The following is a 9683-nucleotide window of genomic DNA, read 5'->3' on the forward strand; positions in this document are numbered from 1 at the left end:
TCAGGTAGACCTGGTGACATGGAACCTACTTTCTTGAGGCCGAATTTTATTGGGTTTGAATCAGTGAAGGCAATATTCTTCAGTTTACCATAGTTTCCACCAGTTCCTGTTTCTCCCAACAACAAGACAAAGGATCAGTCCTACTTAACACCACACTTGAAGTCTGTCTTTGCTCGTAAGTCAGAGTGGAGCTGGGTTGAGAGCTCACCACCCTATTCCAAAAGGCAAACGGAAGATCTATGGATAGAGAAGGCCATGTCAAAATGAAGATGGTGAAGAACATATATTTAACACACAGATACAGTTTGATATACATTTAAGATAACATTGTGCCACAAGCCTGGCCAGCCTCAGCTCTGTGGTGCCTGCAGGATGAAGGCCTACCTGTATTCCGCTGATGGGACTGATTCAGCTTGACTGTGGTTAACTTAGCAATGCTGGATGAGACAGCAGAGAAGCCTCGTGTAAGCACCTAAAACCCTACTCCTTGGAACCTGAAGACAAAGGTCCCTTAGGTCTTTTCTCACACACGTTGACTAGAATAAAACCTGGCCAATAGTGCTGATTTGTGTCTCTTTCACCTGGAAAAGAGAGTTAGACTATTGTGCTAAGATTTGGCCTGAAGGTGGAAGTTATGGCCTAAGACTGATAATGGGATGGAGGGGGGATATCTCAGGCCTAGGAGCTGAACAGGGGCGGGAGATGGTCCCCTGTGGGTGTGGGACTGGTGGGGCAGGAAGCCAAGTAAGGCATTCCACCTCCTGCCAGACAGTGCTGTGAGGGCTTAAGTGATTTCCTTCCATTCACTGTGGAGCTGTAGAAATAGCCAAAAGGAAGCATCATGTCATACTCCAGCTAGTCTAAATTGTTTACCACGGTTCAGGCCAATCTGCAAGACGGGGACGTGTGGAGACTGGGGATTTAATGTCCCGAATTCTCCAGAACTTGACTAAATGAGTAGGCTGTCCATTTTCCTATAATCTAGCCAAATGTTCCAGAAGGTTCTGTATCCAAGGCCATTCTTCCGACTCTCCAGCAGCTGGAAGGGCACTGGAACCTGGAAGGAGCACCCCAGACCTGGTTCAGAAAGAGGTTACTAAGAGTCAGTGCACAGCACTCTGAACTGAACTTTCTTCAGTATGGGGTGTGAGGATGTGTCTTTGGGTATCTCACAGGAGATACCCAAAGCCTGCCTCATCTGTCTAATGAAGGAGCAGAAAAAGTAGACTTCACTGGCCTGCTAGAAGTGGACTTATTAAAGTAGTCAGAGAAGAGGGCTGCCTCTTGGATAATCAAGACAAAGCCATCAATGTATGAGACTTCGGCTGTGCCCATGCAAAGGAGGCTTAGGAAACCTGTTGTTCGACATGTCACATAATGGTGGACTTGAAAATCTGACAAGACAGCAAGACAACAGAAAACAGGAGAGAGGGCACATCAGAGGGTTCCTGAGCACACACCCAGTGTCCTGTCCTCTCTCTTGTCATTTATGTGCATAGCGCCATTGTCCCCTGACATGGTCCCCCTACATCGCTTTACCTGACTTTACCTGAATGGCTTTCTCTGGCCCGGAGCCTAGTCTGTCTGCACGTGTAACAAAATTAAGTTCCCCCTTCCAATTTTTTTAGCCAATGGAAAATGGATAATATTTCTTTTTACTTCCAGATGCTGCATTGCAGTAACCTCTCCAACCCAAATAAGCCCATGCAAAGAAAACACAATTCGATTAATATGAATACAAGCAGCGCACCTAGATAGGGCAGATCTACCACTACACTACTCTATTCCCCAGCCATGTGCTCCCTTATAACTCACAGTTTCTCCAGGTCAAGTGCTTAACCGCCATCTTCCTTCCACCTCCTCCTCATCCACCCCCTCTCTCTCCTCTCACCTTTCTGTGAGACTTCTAAGCTCCACCTTCCCTTCCCCTGCCCAATCACTGGCTCTAGCCTTTATCTTACAAGTTAAAATGGGGAGAAGTTTCCCCAGAAGGTTCTAGACTAGGCAGCCCTTCTTGGGGAAGTGGAATTAGCATCAAAATACAAATAGCACTAGGGAAATCCACAACATGGCTGTGTTAAAAAACAGTAATATCTTAACCTTTTTCTCAGTCTCTCTCCAAGGGTCTGGCACACAGTAGGTGGGTGCTCTTCCCCTGAGCTATACCTCCAGCCACATTTTGAGGAACTTCTTAAGGCATTTGGAATGTGCTCTCACAATGCACACAGCTAATGTCTATTGTGGGCTCTTCCTCCTTCCCTGACACATGTCCCTTTCTGTCACCCTTGTTCCCTATAATGGAACTCACTCTACAGAGGCACCTAAGACTTGCTTCAGGTGCTGTTGTCTGGGTAGCCAAGGATGAGAGAAGGGAATGTCTCTTCCACACTTTCACATGTTCATGTGCCTTGGCCCAGTATCTGAGGTGCCTAACACTTACTGCTCACAGGCTCTGGTTATTATGATATCATCAACATAGAAGAGGGACAAACATTGTACTCCTGTGGGTCACACGATAGTGAACAGCGAATAGTTTATGCACCTGTAGGATAAAACACCATAATACCTTTTTATCTTTACCATGTGAAAGTAAACTTTTTGGAACCTTCCCCAAGACCCCACTTTCCGGATCACACTGCAACTCACTGCCAAAGGTTGTGTCGATCAGTTCCAGTAAATACACTGCATCTGCCTTGCAGCTGCCATTGGTGTTAGATCTGCCAAGGCTCTGGATGACTGATAGCGTGTGCCACAGTCCGTTCGGCTTTATCCAGGGGCTTGGCACACCTTTCCCTTTGAAGTCCTGGTGAGGTTGCTGCTGTCCTCAGTACTTCCTGAGGTCCGGATTGCTTCCACTTTGCTATCTCAAAGTGGGAAAGCAGTCTCAAGAATGCTCACTTGACTTCTCATGCAGAAGTCAAGTTGCCGATGTAAAGGTTCCACCGGAAGCTCAGTGTATAGAGGTGCTTGAGATTAGGCCCCAAAGGTGCAGAAAACACAGGTAAACCATGGGGCATCCATTGCTTTACGCCAAGGCCCCTTCTTCAACTCCCATCTGCCGCTTTGTGGGTGGTTCACTGTAACCGGTGAACAAGAGAAGGGGAGAGCCAAGCTGTGTCTCAGATAAGTAAGGGTGCTATGCAGGTCCTCATGGGGTGTAGACACACAGTCCCACATCTCCCTCCCTAGTGACCACGAGGGACAAAGGTAATGAGAACACTCCCTCTAGATGTACCCTTAGGTTCTGCGCTGACCCACTTCTGTGAAGGAGGGAGGAAGGGCCTTAGAGACCACTTAGAGAGAGGCCTGAGAAGTGGGTGCAGGTCTTGGATAATGACCAGCAGTCTGAAAGACAAAGATGGCTGATGGAGGTCCCAGGGCTGGCCAGGGATATGTTAGCACCTTCAGTGCCTGAAGCATAAACCTGAGTACTGGAATTTAGAAACCACATAAAAACACAGTGTGGTATGAACACGTATAACCCCAACACAGAGACAGGGGGATCCTAAGACTTGTTGGTCAGCCAGACTGCATGAAATGGCAACTGGTAAGATCTATGTTCAGTGAGGGACCCTGTTTCAAAAAATAAGGGATACCCAAAGTTGATTTCTGGTCTCCACACAGGCAAGCATACATTCAGACACCACCAGCCCCCGCCCCCACTACCCCCTCAAGAAAACACAGGGAAGAGAAATATGGGCTGGTCTATATAAGCCCAAAGCCTGTGCATTTCCCACTGCTCCAGAGACAATGCACCACAGAGAAGACCCTGCGACTGTCCTGAGGAGGTCAGTCTGCCTTCTTGTCCAACAGCTTGGACTCCTCCCCTCTGAAGCATTTCTAGCCACTGACGATGTTGATTGTCTATCATACTGGCCGTAAATGCTCGCACAGAGCTCCCTGACACCCCTCAGAAAGCCCGGCCAACACCCGTGTAACAGGCAGCCTGAGGGAGCCTTCCTCATCAGCCCCGAAACAGCGGGTGCTGGTTTGCCTTTCCTGGATGAGCATCTGTTGCCGATTCCACTACATCCCAAACAGACAACGTCTGCCTCATCCACCCCGTGCTCACGGGATGTTGATCAAATAAAAAGAACATTTTGATAGCAGAAGAGTGAGTGTGGGTGAGTGACCATTCAAGGGACCCCTCAGTGTGAGAATGTGCCATGGCACCAGAACACGGCTGGCTAATGATATGGTAGAAAAGTCTAAGGTTCAGCGAGGCCACCAGATCAGAGACAGCCCAGTGAGGAGTTGTGGTACTCACCTGCAGAATGTAGGAGACAGAGTAACTGCCTGGCCAAAGTGTCTCATGAATCTGGGATACAGATGTTCCTCAGATGTAGTACAGATCAGATACAGTATCCACAGAAGACTGGGCCTCCTGACACCTAAATCCAAAACTGTTTGAGTTTCTCATATACAATGGCACAATACTTGCCTATAACCATTCCAGACATTTCACTTAGTTAGTTTTAAAAATTAAAATGTAATTACTTTATTTTCTTTCATCATTTCCTCTTCTTCCTCCAACTCCTCCCAAAACTTCTCCTCAAATTCATGGCCTTTAGTTATTATTGGTCCCCCATACACACACACACACACACACACACACACACACACACACACACACACACACACACACGGGTCTGGATCGTGTTGAGATTAAGCCTTTTTTTTTCCTTGTCTAGAGAAACTCTGGGATATCACTGTTCAGGGTGGTATTATTCCGCGGAGAAGCATTTCCAATGGGACGTACTCCCATGAATCTTGAAGCTGTGGCTTGACTGGGCCACTTGAATGTCTCATGACAGTGGACAAGCAGACAGAAATTAGCGTGTGCGTTGGCGGAGAGGAGGGGGGAGGACCGTGAGGCTCCATGGGTACCAGGAGCCAGCTTAGCTGCTACTTTGCACAGGAGAGGAACCCGCGTAGATAAAGAGAACAACCTAGAGGGTTTCTGGTGATTCTGGATCCCAGGATGATGACCAGGAGGTCCGAGAGCAGTCAAAGCACGCATGAGACTAAACTTCAAAAAGATGAAAAAGTCTGGACCGTCTCTCCAGGAAAGCTGGCTAGAGCATCTGAAGTGTAGGCTGAGAACAAAGAGAATCTAGAGCGGGTGAAGAGGAGAGAAGGAGGAGGAGGCTCCGCTGGGGATGGAGTTGTCTTTACTCTCTGGCTTTGTCGAGACATCAGTTAGCTGTGATCACACAAGGGACTCTGACAACCGTCTTTCATCTCTTTTTTAAAAATGTATGGAGAACATTGTGTTCCCATAAAATTAAAGGCCCTATGTAACAGTACAACCCTCTCTCTTATCTCTAGGGTACATTCTAAGACCCCCCAGTGGATGCCTGAAATTGCAGATGGTTCTGAACCCCATAAGCACCATTTTTAACATATACATGACTTCTTTGATAAAATGTACTATATGAATTAGGCATAGTAAAAGAGTCATAATCATAAAATACGGATACATGGTGTAAATGGGTTATATCAATAAACCAAATAAAAGCCTGTGGGTGTAGCTTCTCTCTCCCCCCTCCCATCCTCTCTTCCCTGCCCTCTCCCTCCCCCTCCTCTCCCCCCCCCCGCCCTCTCCCCCTCTCCTCTGTGCTCTCGTTAGAGCATACTCCATCCTTCTCTTGTGATGATATGGACTGACACAATGCCTCGTCTTTAGAGAAAGTGAGGATGGTGTGCACAGGGTAGTGTGGAATGGAAGCTGAGAAATTATCCATCTGGGTTGTTTCTGGACCACAGTTAACTACAGGTACCTGTGGAATGGGTTGTTTCTGGGCCACAGTTAACTACTGAAACTGTGGAAATCGCATCACAGAGACTGGGGACTCCTGCTGGGGCCAGTCTCTGTTCCTGACTGGGAACTCTGTGCAGCTCACAGATGGACTGCACAGCCCAATGCACAGCTCTGCCCTCTCGGGTTCACTGAGCATCTTCTTTCGTCATTTCCTGCCTCCAGGTGGCCATCTGCCGCTGCTGCTGTACAGCCTTGGTTACCAAGTTCACCTCTGTACCTGCCATTCGCCATGAGCACAGCTCAACAGCACCTCAACGCTCAGCCACTTCTCTTTCCTGCCACAGGACATCATGGGGCCGGAAGTGTGAGATGCGGTGGGGCTCGTTTGCTGTGTACACATGAGCCCCTTGCAAAGCACAGGAAATAATGTGTGGACAACTTTGAACAATGGCAATCAGACACAATGGGTGAATAAATATTTTCTCCTTCCTCTGCCGGATGAGACCCAAGAAGCAGCTCCTTTAAAGGCACGAGGAAGACAACCAGGTTTGTACCAGATGCCTTCCCTCTTTCCCTCTTTACTGCCCCTATAATCCCAAGAATTCTTCCGGAATCAACAACCTTGTAACTTTGCTAAGTCTATGGAACACAAAGACATGTTAGGGCAATGGAGTCTCTTGGAGACAGTGATGGAAAGATAAGTTCTGTGTCTTGGTCAAAGAAACAGAACGAAGTCTGCACACACTGTGATGAGCTACAAGCAAGGACCAGAATGAAGACTGTGCTCTCGGGGACCATTTCTACAACTGGTTACCAGACACAGGAAGCTGGTGTCTGAGGTAAACACAAAAATGCCGGCCTCTGGGAACTTGCTTAAATACTGAAAATGATGTTGGGCTTCCAAAAGCCACAGAGTAAAGAAAGGTCATGGTTATATCCAAGAGGATATTGGGGACTCTACCCAGTCTATAACGCATGAGCAAGGTAGGGTATTCAAATATTAGACTACAGACTTTAAAATCCAGAAATAGTCCCTTATAGGCTGTGTGACATTAGAAAAGTTACTAGTACTCTCTGCTCTTCAAATTTCATGAATTGGGAAAAGTAGTCATAATAATAGAAAGTGCCTGGAGCCCCTAATTAAGTGATTCAAACACAGCAATTCGGTTAGTATTTTAGTGTATCAGCTGTATCCCTGAATACTTTGATCTCTCCCATCTAAATGATAGGGTTGGGTTCAGAGTCATAGAATAGGGACTCGGGCAGAACACCCAGAGACCTTTAAGGCCAGCTCCACTGGCATCCAGTGGGGAAGGGATTACCCAGCATCACAGTAGATTACCTCTCTCACAGCAGAGCTGGGAATGCATGCCTTGTGCCTTTAAGATGTTCTAAGGTTCCGTGTGCTCTGTTAAACACAGTGGGTCCCGTTCTACCAGCCAGCACTCCACAACCACGGTTGATTTATTTTCTAGCCTGTGCCCTTCCTGCCTCAGAATCGCTTTGTGGAAAGAAGATTAAAAAAAAGTCCAGGTTCCCAGTCTCTGTGTAGTCAGAGAGGGAGCTTCATGCTGGGCTTTTAAGTTGGAGCTAAGCATCTCCCGAAGCCTCGTGTGCACTGACTGTGATAGTCTAGAGTCACTCTGCTCCGGCTTGCTGGACCCTGTCCTAGGATCGCTTGCACGAGAATGCACTTCTGTTTCAAAAACTGTTCCTACAACAATCTCTTTACTGTTTCCAGCCTAGACACGCTGCTAATACCACTCCTAGATGAACTTCACCGCCCACCCACTGTGGGAAGTACAAGGAAAAAAACCCATTTTGTCCAATTAAGGCTTTTAGGATCTAAGAAATCTACCTAGGACTACAAGAGACTTTGTACCTGTTCCCAGGGTGAACAGATGCTTAGCTGTGCAGGCCTGCTTATTAGAGAAGTGGGATAAATGAGGGGTGGCCCGGCTGCAGTGGACATCAGCCTGTGCAATATGATGCAAACAGAACCCCATACCTTCAGGCTTCTCCCCCACCCCATTCTACCTGGCTCCCCGACCAATACACAGACAATGGCTGCCACTCTTCGAATGCTATACACAGATGTGGCAAATATGAATATGCCAGGTGAAACTACTATGTTTGTGTCAAGTGTTTGTCACATGTATCCTTGAACTAAGCCAGTGAGGGGAACAGGACATTGGTCCAAAGTGATGGGTATTTTATAAATGACGCAGACTCACTTTGCGTTTGAGAGTGGGCAGTGACATGCCACCTCCCTGCCCACACCTTGTCTGACACTATCTCTTGCTGCTGGCTATTGGAACCTGACTCCTCTGGGTACCACTGGGAAGAGGGAGTGGTCCCTGGGATAGGAAGCAGGCTGTAGCTTCCTCTTCCCTCTGCCCTACAGGGGCAAAGGTTTATAGCTGCTCAGTAGTGCACTGGGAACATTCAGAAATGGAGGTCGGCATGCTAAAGGGAATCTCTTAAACACTTGGCAGGCCAAGGTGCCATATTCTGCAATGAGAGAGGTCGCCTACCCAACATGAAATATATCAGCAAAACAATGTCGCTGGTGCTGAGAGATGCCAACAGATTGTAGCTGTCAATCTTTACTGTCAGAGACCATAGGGCTCACAGTCCCATCTGCACTCAGCATGCAGAAACTCTTGTCCTTTCTACATAAGTCTCAGATTTCTTCTACCTTACTTGTGCTCCATTTTATTAAAGGGCAAAATCAGCTGATCACCCACCCCTGAAACTGTTTCCACGATCCACAAACAGGCAATAACCCATGTTATGACTTCAAAATATTTAATCAGCCATCAGATAGGGATGTTGGGCAATTCTCAAGATGAGAATCATTTCTCTGTTTTCCTGTTTGACTTTTAAAAACCACAGGGCTTCATCGGGCTGGAAAAATGGCTCAGCACTTCAGTATGGTTGCCCTCAGAGAGGGCTGGAAGTCCATTACCAGCATCCACATCCAGAAGCTTGCCACTACATAGAGCTCCAACTCTGGGGGAGCTGATGTTCTCTTCTGACTCCATGGTCACCTACACACATGCATACGCACACACGTGAGCACAAACACCTCACATTTAAAACATAAATGAATAAACAGATAGTCTGGGGTGGTGTAGCCAACAGAGAGGCCCACTAACTGCCCTTTGCCTCATTATAATGGTGTCTGTACATCATCAGCCTTGCAAACTGTGTGTTCCTTCCTGCCCCTGACACCATGTCACATCCAAGAATGAGAACAAACTCTCTTCTGGAAAAGTCCCCAGTCACTCCTGGGCTTCCCCACCTCAGCGCATGAATAACCACTGCCTCCCTTCATCACAGTCTATGCTCCCTGTGACCCTGGGAGTGTACACTTTCTCTGATATAAACTTGCTCCCAATTCCTTTCTTTGTCTCTTCTCTAAATTCCTTCGCCAACAGTGACAAGAACCTGGATACGCTGGGTAGAGGTCTCGGTCCCCAGCTGTCACCAGCAGCATTCTACCTGCTGCCATTAGGGTCTCTATCACAAGTGGTCTCATCTCTTCTCCCAATGTCTCTGCAACAGTGCCCTCAACACCATTCTATCAGCATGTTAGGAAGAGACTTTTTCAGAAAATGGAGCCCAGCTCCTCACTCTAGACATCCTCCACATCCTGGCTCAGTTTCCTGCTCCCTCACCTTTGAGACTCTGTGTTCCCAATCAGATAGCCCACTCAAAAATACTGCCGGGCTCTCACACCACTACCTGTGTATCCCTCCCCCCAGCCCCTGTTTTCATTCCTACTTCTTGGGAACACTGCCCTGGTCAAGTGTCCCTACTTCATGCCTTCTCCACCAACAAGCTAGCGAAAGGACAGCCTTGCTTCTGCTGTAGCCTCTGTCCTTAGAACCTGATGACATGATGCCAGGCCACATGGTTC

The sequence above is a fragment of the Micromys minutus genome, assembly GCF_963924665.1.
Source record: "Micromys minutus genome assembly, chromosome: 28".
In the NCBI taxonomy this organism is placed as follows: domain Eukaryota; kingdom Metazoa; phylum Chordata; class Mammalia; order Rodentia; family Muridae; genus Micromys; species Micromys minutus.